At 36.0% G+C, this 14,411-nt stretch overlaps 1 protein-coding gene across 1 annotated transcript in view; it reads right to left on the minus strand.

Annotated features, from left to right (window-relative positions):
* LOC122345798 (neuronal migration protein doublecortin-like) overlaps positions 1–13,708 on the minus strand; it is a 53,186-nt gene extending 39,478 nt beyond the window's left edge. Inside the window, exon 1 of the mRNA XM_043240268.1 lies at positions 13,565–13,708. The gene's annotated coding sequence lies outside the window, so the exon portion shown is untranslated. The remainder of the gene's footprint in view (positions 1–13,564) is intronic.
* Positions 13,709–14,411: the final 703 nt, after the last annotated feature.

The following is a 14,411-nucleotide window of genomic DNA, read 5'->3' on the forward strand; positions in this document are numbered from 1 at the left end:
CAATCAAAGATACTGCATTAAACTGTTCAAATACTTTGTCTAATACTAATACTAAGAATGGAAATAAGGAACAAATATTTTATTTAAAAAAAAATAAATAAATAAATATATATATATATATATACAGAGAGAGTGAGAGGAGGGAAATAAAATTTATTTATTTAAATTCATTTTTGTATAACTTTTAAACCCATTGTTTTTATATTGTACACCTTTATGGAGTTTTATTTAACATTTTGATGTCCTTTAGAATGTATATCTATCAAAAATATCAATATATTTTTACAGATCCTCTCTCAATATACTGTGTAAGAACAGCTAGATTTCAGTATGTCTAATTAATTTCTGATTGGCAGGTTGTTTTCTGACTGACACACGACCAGGCCAAATGTACATCATCATTAAAGACCCATATCTTTAACCTGGTTTACACATAACACAGTAACACATTTCTTTTATTCAAATAGGTAAAAGGATTGCTAGGCTGAATTAATTAGGTCAAACTGTGTTGAAACAGTTCAGATAACACCCAATATACCTGTTACAGCATAAGAAGAAAGGCATCTACCCTAATATTAGTCTGTTTATTTTTTATTCAGAGGTCCTTATAGCCACTCGGATCCAGTCTACATCTAGAGCAGATGGTCAATGCAGTCATTCATATTCAGTCCGGATCCATCCCACATGGTGGATCAGGACCTTAACATGACCTCTACAGCCCTGAATGTCAGCGGAGATCAGGACAACTAGATGAACCCCAGAGACAGAAGACCCTGTCACCAAGACATCAGGACAAGATGACAGGAACCAGATGAGCCTCTGCACAAACTAACTTTGTACTTACAGTGAGGTTACATACTACATACGCATCTAGTTGCTATGTAAGTACACAGGTATTATGGCCACAATATAAAGTGCTCTGAAGCAGCATCAAGAAAGAAAGAAAGAAAGAAAGAAAGAAAGAAAGAAAAAGAAAGAAAAAGAACTCATAGTCTACCAGTCAAAAACATCAATATTTCATCTGAAATACTGAATCAAAAATCTGTTTTTAAGTACAGCACATCTACACATGCTCTCTGAGTATAACACACTCGACCATGGATTGGCCTACATACAGCAGACCCACACACATTTCAATGTCACTCATGAGCTATTATTAAAAATCCCCTGTGGAGACAGTCATTGCACACACACACACACACACACACACACACACACACAAATGTATGTTTCTGTGAATTGTGGGGACTTTCCACAAACTTTTAAACCTACCCCTTTTAAAAACTTGATCACCTCACAACATGAAAAATTTCCCATGTACAATCCTTTCGCTGACATTTGGTCCACACAGTTTAGCAAATTATACACACACACAGACAAATCTGAAATAAAAAGAAGCTTGTCGTATTGTCATCACTCATCACTAACCTATTTATCAGGCAGTACTTAGGCAGTACTTAGCTAAGTACACTGAGATTAAAACAGAAAGAAAAAAAATATTTACTGTATTTATATAGTACGTGTTGGCATTGATGAAATCATACTCTACATTTAAATGTATCAACTAATCAAATGTATCTAAATTTATAATTTTTCTATTGTTATTAACTGAAATCTTCAGATTTTTTTAAATATCGACTTCATATTTGTTTGATTACGTAAATATAATTTATCTTATAAGGAATTAACCACAGATGTTAGGTTATACATGGTAAAGTGTGTAATTTTAACACCATTTAAAACACGGTGTAGTGTGGGATAGGCAGGAACCATGTTTCGGTGTAAAAAAATGAGATACTTAACCCAAGACCCATCTATAATCTGTCATCTTGCTTATGGGCACTCACCTGTGCATTACATGTAAAAATGACATTTTTAAGAAAAAAATTTAATTCATATGGCAGCACAATTAGCCCAAAAAGAATTAAGTGATTTCATTTTTATGAATTGCTTTATCGGCCATCAACTGAAAATTAAAAAGTATTGAATCATTGTATCTGCCAGAGCTCAATGTGCACTCCTTGGCTTTGTTTTTATTGTATTACTGACTGTTTAATTATTTTTTAAGAATATTTGAGTTTGGTTGTTTAGTTTGATATGAGTATTAGTTGTTTTGTGATATTGAAACTGGTATGAAGACGTGTACATTTTTTTATGAAAATGCACGTTAAAGAATTTAAAAGTAAGTATATAACTAATAATGCATTCATTATCCATAGAAGATAAAGTACACCTGATAAAGGCTGATAAAGTCAGCCAAAAAACAACAAAAAAAAAAAAGGCAAATAACATAGGATGTTATCGGTGTAATCTGCTGCCCATAGATTAAATGAATCAGGAATAGTTAAAAGGGGTAAGCTGTTGTGTGGAGATTTATGATAATATAGATGCTACAAATTTAAAATGAAACTCATATTTATCTTATTTTTGATCAATTGTATCAAATTTTCTGTTTGACAAAATGTTACTATAATTTACTATAATGTCTTTTCTTTTATATGCTTTACATGTGCATATGCATTTTATTTAGATAGAAATGCAAATTCTTGATTTCTCGTCGCTTCACCTACAATGTCATTGTCACGAACCAGACCTCTGTGGCTCTCTCTGATCACCACCGGAGGGCACCCTCACCTGAGACTCCATTACCCATAACACCCCATACCTGAGACTAATCACCTGCACAGGTGTTTCTCATCAGCTACTCTACTTAAACTGCCCTCAGAGACTCATTCATTGTGAATTATTGTTCTTGCTACAGCTGACATTTCTGAGTGGTTTCCCTGTTACCTTTGTGTTTATCGTGTATTACCCTGGACTGTGATTATCTGTTTGATTCTCTGCCGCCTTCCCTTGTGATTCTGATATCTGGAACTTCGATTGTTTGCTACCTGCCTGGTATTGTTTCTGCTTCTGGTTTGCCTCTGATAACCCTGTCATCGATCTCGACCATTGCCTGTCTGACCTTGTAAATTTCAATACAACTCTGCACATAGATTTCTCTGCCTCTGAATCTTCATTACAGAAGATTTTGCCACACTCGGATCCAGAAGCCTGTGTATCAGCTCTCCAATGAGCTCTCTGCCCAGGCCGCCATAATAGTGTCTCATCAACAACAACTTCAGTGACTCACGTCACTAACGGAGGAGCTTGTCAAGACGCTACAGGCATTGCAGCTCCCAACACCAGTACCCAGACCACTTATCCCTGAACTGCCATGACCCAGTCCACCAGTGAGCAGCCCAGTGATCAACCCTTGTTTATCCTTTCCTGATAAATATGACTGCTCTGTTGATAAGTGTAAAGTATTTCTGCTTCTATACTCTATATTCATTAATCAACAACCCCAGCTAAACCACAGAGTCTTTCGTGTACTCATTGTGCACCAGACAGGCTTTGGACTTGGCCACCGATGGGCAGTTGCTTGCACTTCGCCAGGGGAAGGACACTGCAGTCGATTATGCTCTCACGGCTCAGACTGGATGGGGTAATGATCTTTTGAAGCTGCTCATCCACCAGGGATTCTCGACTGAATTACAGTCATAGCTCACCTTCTATGACGAGGGGAAAACACTGGAACAGTTAATTGAACTCATCATTCGTTTGAATAATCTTCTGAGATCATGGTGCCCTGGTTGCAGTAGCTTCACGAATGGAAAACAATTTTCTCCACTACATCCAGGCACTGTGACTATTTGGTTGTGCCATTTGGCCGCTCCAACAGTCCCTCTGTCTTCCAATCCTTCATCAATGGGGTCTTCCATGACATGCTCAACCGATGGGTAATTGTGTAAATCGACGACATCCTCATTTTCTCTGACTCTCTAGAATCACACGTTCAACACATAGGGTGTATTCTTCAACCACTCATTCAGAACCAGCTGTATGAAAAAAGGAGAATTGTAAGTTCCATAAGACTATAGTTTCATTTCTGGGCTACATTTATCACTTCTGAGGAAGTTGCCATGGACAATCAGAAAGTGAAATCCGTATTGAACTGGCCACAACCCACCACGGTAGGAACTTTAACGATTCTTAGGATTTGCTAACTTTTATGGTTCATCTGGAATTTCAGCACCATTGCAGTACCTCTCACATCACTCCTTAGAGGGGGAGACAACACTGGTCACAGGCAGCTTCTGAAGTGTTTCATGCTCTAAAGGAGTGTTTTACCATGGCTCCTATCCTTCATCACCCAAATCCTGAGCGCAAATTCTTAGTCGAAGTTGAAGCTTCAAACACAGGCATTGGAGCTATACTCTCAGCACCTAGGTAACACTCCCAAGCTTTTCCCATATGCATAGTACTTACTTAAATTGAATGATGCAGAGAGAAACTACGATGCTGGTGATTGTGAGCTGTTTGCCATAAAAACAGCTTTTGAGGACTGGTTAAAGGGTTCCAAAGTGCCATTTGTGGTGCTCGCTGATCATCAAAACCTCGAATACATCTGCTCAGCCAAATGCCTCAATCCCCGGCAATCTTCATCATTCTCCTAGATTGTGTTTCTGGTGGTCAAACCTCTCTGCTGACACAATGAAATTTGTACAACAATGCCAGATTTGCAAGTCAAGAGAAAGTCTAGGTCAGAGAAATCCTGGAGTCTAGATACCGAGGATAGGATAGGTTCTGTAACCTGCTCAACTGGGAAGAATATGGTCTAGAGGAACGATCCTGGGCCAATGCTCAGAACATTCTGGACCCTTCTTTGGCCACTGAGTTTCATCCATGTCCTCGAGGACAACCTTGGTGTGAAACTGGCCCTCATGTCTGAAGCCACTTGCTGTTTCTCTGCCGCCTGCCCTTGTGATTCTGATATCTGGAACTCTAATTGTTTGATGCCTGCCTCAACTCTGCCTGGTATTTTTTCAGCTTCTGGTTTGCCTCTGACCCTTTCATCAATCTCTTACCATTGACTGTCTGACCTTGTCTATTTCAATAAAAAGCTGCACATGGATTCCTCTGCCTCTGACTCAATGACCACAATCCATTGAGCCACCCTTCTTTGAAGCTTTAAGAAGGAAATAAAAAGGATAAACTGACATTTTAGTCTCCATTTCCACAGAAATGTTATTGGGGAAAAAAAGGCAGGTGTGGGCTAGGGAGACAGAGGTTTTTAGTTTTGCAAAATCAGGCAGTGACTGCTTTGAATGTAGTGCAACATTTACATACACATGCAAATTTGATGTTTTAAAATAATAAACAAATGGGCTTAACAACAACTCTCTGTCAAAGTATGGAAAATAAAAGACATAATCTACATGTCAAATTATCATGTAATTCAATAATCCCACATAAATAAACAAAAGTTTCTCAGTTTGTATGGTGTTCTTATACTGTTTCTCAGTTTGAGGTCTGCCTTGTGGACCTTTCCTAATATATCCCCACTGTTCTATCAAGAAAAGAGCAAAACACCCCCAAAAGAAAAGGTATTCATTGCCACATTACCCCAGAGGACAAAATGCTGTATTTTTCAATAAAATATATTTTGAATAAACAGCAGCTTGTTTAAAATGATTCACAAAACAGTCTGTGGTGAAATCTGCCTAAAATATGGTCTAGGTAGAAAGCTTGCAAGGTCTTGGAGCAGAGTGTATGCTTCTGTCTGATTAAAGTCCAGACTTAGAGGGAGGCAGATCCAGGCCACAGTGCTTTAGTGAACGAGGGCCAGAATTTCTAAAACGCAGCTGCTCTTTTAAACAAATCTCTTTCTACCTCTCCACAAAAGCAATAAGAAATAAAAGAAAGTGAAAGAAAGAGTACGTTAGAAAAGGACAGTTGTCTCTGTAGCAGTTCCAACTGTATCTTTTCGCATCATTTCTGGAAAAAGTGATTACTCAAGTGCAAGAATTAGACAATTTATGCACATAAACATACTAACAGAGCAAATGCTTGATAATGGATGTGTGTGTGTGTGTATCATAACACTTTTGCCTAATACAAGTACAATGTAAAAATGTATATAGACAATAAAGTACATTGTCCCTAATGATTAATTTAAAGTAGATAGTAGTTAAAGCCACCAAGGGGGACCAAAGATTTTTGTCAACATAACACACATGCATGTATAAATTTTTTCAGAAAATTTTTTTTATATATTAAACATTTATTCATAATTATTTGAAATGCATTTTATAACAATACTGTATGTGTGTCACAACCACACATAGAAGGGAGAAGCAGTCATTAGTTAAGAATGTTTATTTATAGTCACATGGTGAGTAACGTGTTCGAGCAGTAAAAACCTCCGAAGAAGGCAATAGGTACGTTCAAGTTCACAGTAATTTCTGAGACCAGTAAAGCACACTTTCCTTAAACCAGGCTTGGTTTTCATCCATAGGTAATCACACCAATTTCCAGACGACAACAGGGAATCGCAGGAGACAAACTAGGGTAAGCGTGTCCATGTAACACTGATACCAGCCAACAAGGATGTGACTGAGGTGAGTATAAGTAGTGTGAACGTGATTGCTGGTACAGGTGATGGTGATTAGTATTCGGGGGATGGTTCACAGGAGTAATGAGTCTCTGATTGATCGGGTGGTGACGTGTCATGGTGACTGGGACTGAGAGAATGTGCTGTTGGTGTGACACTGTGTGTATATCTATACCTATGTACATATAATAACTGAACACAAAACTTAAATTTTGTAGGAAATTAATGACATTAAATAAATATCTGAATAAACAAGCTTTCCATTGGTGTATGGTTATTTAGGATAGGACAATATTTGACCAAGATATTTACCAACTATTTGAAAATCTGAAATCCAAGGTTGCAATAAAATCTAAATATTGAGAAAATTGCCTTTAAAGTTGTCAAATTAAGTTCCTACCATTGCATATTACTCATTAAAAAAAAAATTATATTTATAGTAGGAAATTTACAAAATATCATACAACATGATCTTTATTTAATGCCCTAGTGATTTTTGGCATAAAATAAAAATCTATAATTTTGCCCCATGCAATGTATTCTTGGCTGTTGCCCTAAACACTGGGACCAGATGAGCATTTCCTGATTAGCGGGGACATATAGGCTCAGCAAGAGATAGGTACGAGCAGTGTCATGGAGGGCAGGTTTCCATAGTCAAAATTATGATAGATGCTGCATCTTAGACTGCGCTGAGGCTAATACCATTTTTAAGAAGAGACCCTCTCAACCTATTCCAGTTAAGGGTGCTCCACACAGGTTGACTATTGGATGTACTTGTGCAGATAACAGAGCATGATTAAATTACATGGTGGAAATTCTGATCAACCATTGGGGATTTTCTGTAATGCAATCACCACCCAAAGGTCCATAAATGGTTCATAAATGTGCTTGGCAAAGTTACTTGGTGGTGGACAGAAGTCCAAGCATGGCTTCAGATCAGTGGTGAAGCTGGCAGTAACAAAAGCCAAGGCAAAACACTACAATCACCTGAATACTCAGGAAGGGGTAAACAAGATATTCTGCCTTGGTAGCTGTCACCACAGGTCCTCCCAAACCATTGGCCAAATAGTGCATGTTAAGGATGAAAACCATCAGCTACTTTGAAACACACCAGCCATCCGACAATGATGATGTGACAACTTCTCACAGATCTCCTATGAAGAATTCCCCCATCCATCAATTTCCAGCCCCCTCAAATAGTATACAAGAGGTATTGGCAGCCATCAAGAAAATGGCAAAGTGAAGGCACCAATGATGTTTTACTCACAAATGAAGTGCGTCAAACTCTCAATGCCTAAGTGCAACAGTGGAAAAGTTTGACTGAATAAAAAGGGACTGCAGCGCAATCTTACAAAGACAGAATATATGGAATGTGGTGTACAAACCATAGGTACCATTATAGTAGACGTTCAAGACCTAAAGAAAATAAAAAGTTTCAAATACCACGGCTCCACTCGCTCAGCAGATGGTGACAGCCTCTCAGACACACATGTGCATGTTGGCATCACCTGTTTAAAATGGTGCCAAGTCTAAGGAGTGTAATTATAGATGTAAATACATGCAGGTATTTATATAAGTACAATTTAAAAACATGTATGCACTGTACATAATAAGTGCATTGCACTAAATAATCATTTAATAGTAAGTACATAATACATTAAGTAAATAGGCCACTTAATATAAAGTGGGACCATTTGTTCTAAATGTTTTCTGTTAAGTTGCAGTATTTATAGCTGTACATAAAAGTGTGTGTGTGTTTGTGTTTGTGTGTGTGTGTGTGTGTGTGTGTGTGTGTGTGTGTGTGTGTGTGTGTGTGTGTGTGTAACATATGCCCGACATTTCAATAAACAATGGTCATCTGTCCATCTCTTTATCATTAATGTCTCCTGCCCCTGAAAAAGCTTTTACCACATTCACTTGCTCCTCCCACCCACCTTCTGCTTTCCCAGCCGTATGTCAATATTCTCATTCTGTTAGCTCACTCGTCCATCTGAGCACACATTTCCTTTAAAATACTCCCCCATAACCCAATAACCAATACTGGATCAATAAAGCCGCACAACTCGTTTCACTCTGCCTCATTACAAACTAACAAACACTTAACACAAAGCTTAATCAATATATATATATATATATATATATATATATATATATATATATATATATATATATATATATATATATATATTTTTTTTTTTTGCCTAAACAACCTACTCCCTATTCCCTGTCTAGCAAATTTCACGCTGTGTCCTGGATCTGGTTGATTAACAGTTTTGTTTAACATTTTGCCTGGAGAGGGACAGTCATTTGAATAACAATACAACCCCTCACATAAAGCAGTATTGCGGTTCCTTTAGTATTAATACTTCCTAAAACAAGTTCATAAATATTTATAGTTACACAGCATAAAATAATAAATAAATGCATTACTGTCATATTTACAGCAAGTTGAAGTATTACATTATATTTAAATGTTAAACAATGCCTTTGTTCTGTAAATACGTTTTAATAGAAAGCACAGATATGGGGATAACTGTTTCAGACTGCGCAACTGTGAATAAATAAATAAAACGATTAAATCACAAGTCACAGGAAGCTATAGATGACAAATGTAAAGCTGCACATTACAATCCATTAAACAAAACTGAGTTGTTGAAAACTAAAATTGTTGTTGCAAAATATTAACTGTTTTACTTTCATAATGTGCGTTATTTCTGAGTAAATATATAATATTTAATTGCTTAGATTTTGTTAATTGAGAACATAATAGATTGTGTATACTATATTTCCAGAATAGAGGCAGACATAAAAAATTGCCATAATTTTAAAAGATAATGCTGCAGTAAAAACCTGTTAAATGAATAATAGTAAATTCCTGTCAAATTTCCGGGGATTTTTTTTTGTCTGAATCACTACAACAGTACCTTAAATTAGTGGCTAAATAGCTAATGGAATCTTCATTAATCAGTATGTTCCACGTCTTAGGTGAAATTAGCAAAAAAAAAAAAAAGAAAAGAAAAAATTACATTTAGCTTTACATTTATAATTTGTAGTATTGGGCAATGATTCATGTTGATTAATTGCATCCAAAATAAAAGTGTTTTGTGTACATAATACATTGTTTATTGTGTATATTTATTATGTAGACAAACATAAAGAATAGATTTTAAAGAAATATTTACTTGTAAATGTTTATATTCATACAATTTATATTATATATTCATATATTACATATATAATCATTGCATATTTTCTAAAATATATACATGCATGTATATTTATTTATATGTACATAATATACACACACACACGTACACAAAAACTTTTCATTTGGATGTAATTAATAGCAATTTATCATTGCCCAACACTAATATTTTGATGAAAAATGAGAAAGACTGATGTTCACAGGAACATGTTTCAAGAAAGTAGGGTTGAGAGAAAAAAATCAATACTCACCCAGCATGCTGTTAACACACAAGCATGCAGTGTGGTTTATTAATCTAAAGCTTTATATGGCATGTCAAATCTATATCAGCATTTAAAAAGAGACATAACAATAGATGGAGACAAAAATTTACATTTATAAAGAATCATTCTTCTGAATATTTGAGCAAATAAGAGACTAAAGCATTGTATTGTTATTTAGCAAAAAAAAACTGAAATGATAAAAGAATCTTGTTTTTTATTTGCTATAGGAAAAGGTTCTGGAGCATTAATAGGAGGAGAAGAAAGAGGGGGAGGCTAGTACTATTTGTTGTAGTAGTAGTATATCCAGTGCTTTCAGACCTTTGGGAAAAGTCAAGCTTTTTGGATGATAAACACAAATCCTTTAGGTCAGGACTTGCCAAACAGATAAGGTGCTTCCATCTCTATTGATTTATTTACAGAAATCCTATAAATGCTTGTCAGTGCTACCTAGCTTGACGACACCGCAATTAGCTCCTTAATCAGCACCTGATCTCCACTATCTTTAGTCTGTAATGATGGGATTTCTGACAGTTACATTACAAGTCAGCTTGTTTGACTTCCTGAAACCAATCCAGAATCAACATACACTGCACCCAGAGAGCGAAGAAAAGAGTTCATCCTGACTCCATCTCATGGACTTACATTACATTTTTTCAAGGTTATTGTGATGCAAACCTAAGCTAAATCGATGTATGGTATGGAGTTTTTAGTGACCAATTCTTTAAGGCATTTTGGGTCAGATTTGAAGAAACATTCTGTATCTGTATCATTTACCTATAATAAAACCTGATTTTAGGCATTACTCATAGGTAAGGTTAGGTTTAAGTGTAGAGATACAATCAAGACTAAATATTATATTGCAAATATTATATATACCTACTCTAGAAGCATGTCAAACTCAACAAACTCAGAATGTTCATAAGTCAAGATATGTCCATATGATTTTCAAGTCTCTCAGTATTGCTTGGGTTCCTCCATTATTGTAAGTATGTTATATTTTCTCAATTTCTGTGAAGAGATTAAAATGATAATAATGATAAAAAAAATGTAGTGGCTAGCTGTCAATAAGGCGGTCTGTGACATTTAGACCAGGGCTTGTGTCCAGTGTGACTGCCAGAAGGGATTACAGCAGCTTTTGTAATTAAAGCCTGGCTACTATCCCTCATTGCCTCACCTTGGAATAGACACAAAAATGCAAAGAAATCTGTAAACAAAGACACACCAGATACCATAAATGTATAAAGCTAAAAGAATATGAAATTATATATGAATATATATTCAGATGTGACATACAGTACAGGACAATCTAATACATGAATACAAAAGTCTGTTTAAAATGTTAAAGTGACACCCATGAGTGAGGTGGCCACAGATTTGTGCTGATTTATTTGTATGTTGTCTAATCCTGCCCTTCATCTGCCTCTGTACCAGTAACAAAGAGAGAAAAAAAGAGATTATGTCCTTATTGTGGTTGCACAAACACTGCAAACCTTGAGTGCTTTTTATGACCATTAGTGGTGCAAAAGGGAAACAAGACTGGTCCACAGCTGACACAAGGGCTCCTAAACTTAAATGCACTCTCATACACCACAACCCAGCAGCTGTGATCCACTGACTCAGCAAGACAGCTTTTGTCATTCAGATATGCCAGTTGATGACAGCATTGGAGAAAACATCTCTACTGAGTTTAGGATATATGCCAGACCCACTGAACATGAAAGTGGGTTTTTTACCCACTTACTCACTCCTAACTAATTACCAGCTCACTCTCATCTCAGTCCTGACTAATTACCAACTCATGTTGATGTTGACACTCACAAGAAATTTTGAAACACGGACAGCCCTGTTTTTTTGCATGGCGATCACATTACAAATCTGTGAAAGAATGGAGAAAAGAAAACCTTGGGAGAAACCAGGCTCAGTTGGGGCCAGTTCTCCTCTGGCTGAAAACCCAGCACTTCATTTCCAGTTAAATCTTAAGCGCATGTCAGATTGTGCAAAGAACTTATAGTGTGTGTGTGCGTGTCTGTGCACAACTGTTTTAAGGGTTGTGTTGTTTTCTGCCCTCGCTCCCTCTAAACCTATTATAAAACAATATGATTATTTGTCCACTAAATTACTACTGTAACTTTACAATAGATAATAATGATGTCCTTTAGTATACAGTATTTGAGTGATGAGTGATGTTTTGCTACTGCTTTACTAAGTAAACAAAGACAAACTACAATAGCCTATTTACAGATTACACTGACCTGTACTTGAAATCCTGAAAAGTCATTTTGCTTCTTTGCTCCACCTGGGCATGTGCACTCCATTCGCAAATCTCTCACATTGATAAATCTGACTGAAACCATTTGGGAATGGAGTGATCGCATTGTCAGTCACAACTAACTGAGTCATGATTTTTATATATATATATATATATATATATATATATATATATATATATATATATATATATATATATATATATATATATTCTTTAAAATCAAGCACTGTAATGTTACAGCATCTAGTTTTATTATGATGTGGCTCCTGCTGTTACACTACAATCATTACACTATTTCACACATGCTGTTAATGAAATAAGAGAAAAAAATAATAACAAAATAATTTAAGAGAAAAACCTCTAGTGGTATATTGGAAGAGAAGACCTTTAGTTGATGTCAGGGTCCAGTAACACACTACAATCACTCAGTGAAACACACCCACTGATAAAATTGGTCATAGTAAAAGCAAATGGTCTCCAGGGGCAAGTCCGTATGCCCCACTCCCCCTGTTCACCCACTTGGAGTGCTCTGCTAGCCTGTTTCATTGTGTCTCTTTGCTGCACTACAGAATATTCGGTAAGGGCTTGTATCTCACACTCACAAAAAGTGCAAGATTATGAAATAACATCAAAACTGTACGTTTATAAAACAATATTTTAAATCTTTTTTATCTTTAAATTAGATAAGATTAGGATTCTATTAGGAAATTTAAAGACAATTTAAAGACAATCTTTCAGGATTTTAAATCCCCTGCAGCTTCCTTTGTGACTTACTTTAACTGTCCAGTAACAATTCCATTAGATATAATACAAATAAAACAACACGTAACATACTTTAAATTAACATTAATAATAACAAAAGTCTGAATTAAAGTTTAATTTAATTTAAATTACGTTTAAGTTTAGCCATAATATCTTATCTGACTCCTGAGAACTCTTATTATATACCATTAGTATGGGTTTCAGATCCTGCACACGTTCCTGACAAGGGCAATTGGTTCCTTCTAAAACTCTAGAATAAAATATACTATTTTATATATTTATATATTTTGCTATTATCCTATTTAAACCTATTTTATAACGTGTTATATTCATTATAGTGTTGTATTAAAATGTATTAATACAATGTATAGATAGATAGATAGATAGATAGATAGATAGATAGATAGATAGATAGATAGATAGATAGATAGATAGATAGATAGATAGATAGATCCTCGAACCTGAAACCACCTGACTGTTCACCCACTAACATTCTCAAAAATCTGCCTCTACATTTCTAACATGAAGTTACTCACTAAAGGTAAAAACGGCATAACAAATACGGCATACGTTTCGATTTCTACAACACGTTTTCTTTTAAAGTAAAAGTATACCGATGTTTGACTTACCAGTGGTACAGTGAGCTTGTAATGCTGCTGTGTGAGTGTGTGTGGGTGGGCGTGGATGCTGCAGGATCGCGCTGAGCTCCGTGTCTTTGTCTGCCGCTTCAGCTGCTGCTCTGACTGCGATGCCTTCCTTACCGGCACACCGCGCGGTCCTAACGCCGCCCTACACACGCCCACAGAGTACAGTCAACGCCTACTGCGGGCTGTCCAGAAACATCTGCATTCATGTGGTAATAGACTGTCATAACCGAACCTGCAAGCCGAATGTACTGCAGTTCAATTTTATTGACTGTTGAGGACACAGTTATTGACTAAAGGCTACACAATAGAATACTGCCCACTATTTTTAACAAGTATGTTGATAAAAGCTATGTAATAATAAACACTTGAATAGAAAGATACACTCTGAGCTTAATTTAAACAGTCCAGTTATCATATTAATTGTTATTTACACTATAAAATAATAATTCACCTAAACTGGAATGACATGAGAGTGAGTAAAAAAATGATAGTCTATCTCTTTGTAAAACTGCTAATGTCTCAATAGAACCTAACCTTGTTGTGGAATGCACTGCAGTCAGAATGTTTAGATCTGAGATAACTAATGTTCAGAACAAAATAGAATTTATGGCATTTTTTCTTACTGAACAAAGTAATACCTATGCGTATACATTTTATTGTTGGATCTATGTGAATTCACTAACAAGAGAACTGATTTCTTTATTTTTACTTATAGGAGTCTGAAAGTCTGCAGCACTATTCATATAGCTTCATTTGACTTGAATTGGAAATTTGAAGGGGCCAAGGCAGTGGGGTCAATTCCAGTCCCTAGGGAAATTAAATTGAAATT

This window comes from Puntigrus tetrazona, chromosome 5 (genome assembly GCF_018831695.1).
Source record: "Puntigrus tetrazona isolate hp1 chromosome 5, ASM1883169v1, whole genome shotgun sequence".
Classification (NCBI taxonomy): domain Eukaryota; kingdom Metazoa; phylum Chordata; class Actinopteri; order Cypriniformes; family Cyprinidae; genus Puntigrus; species Puntigrus tetrazona.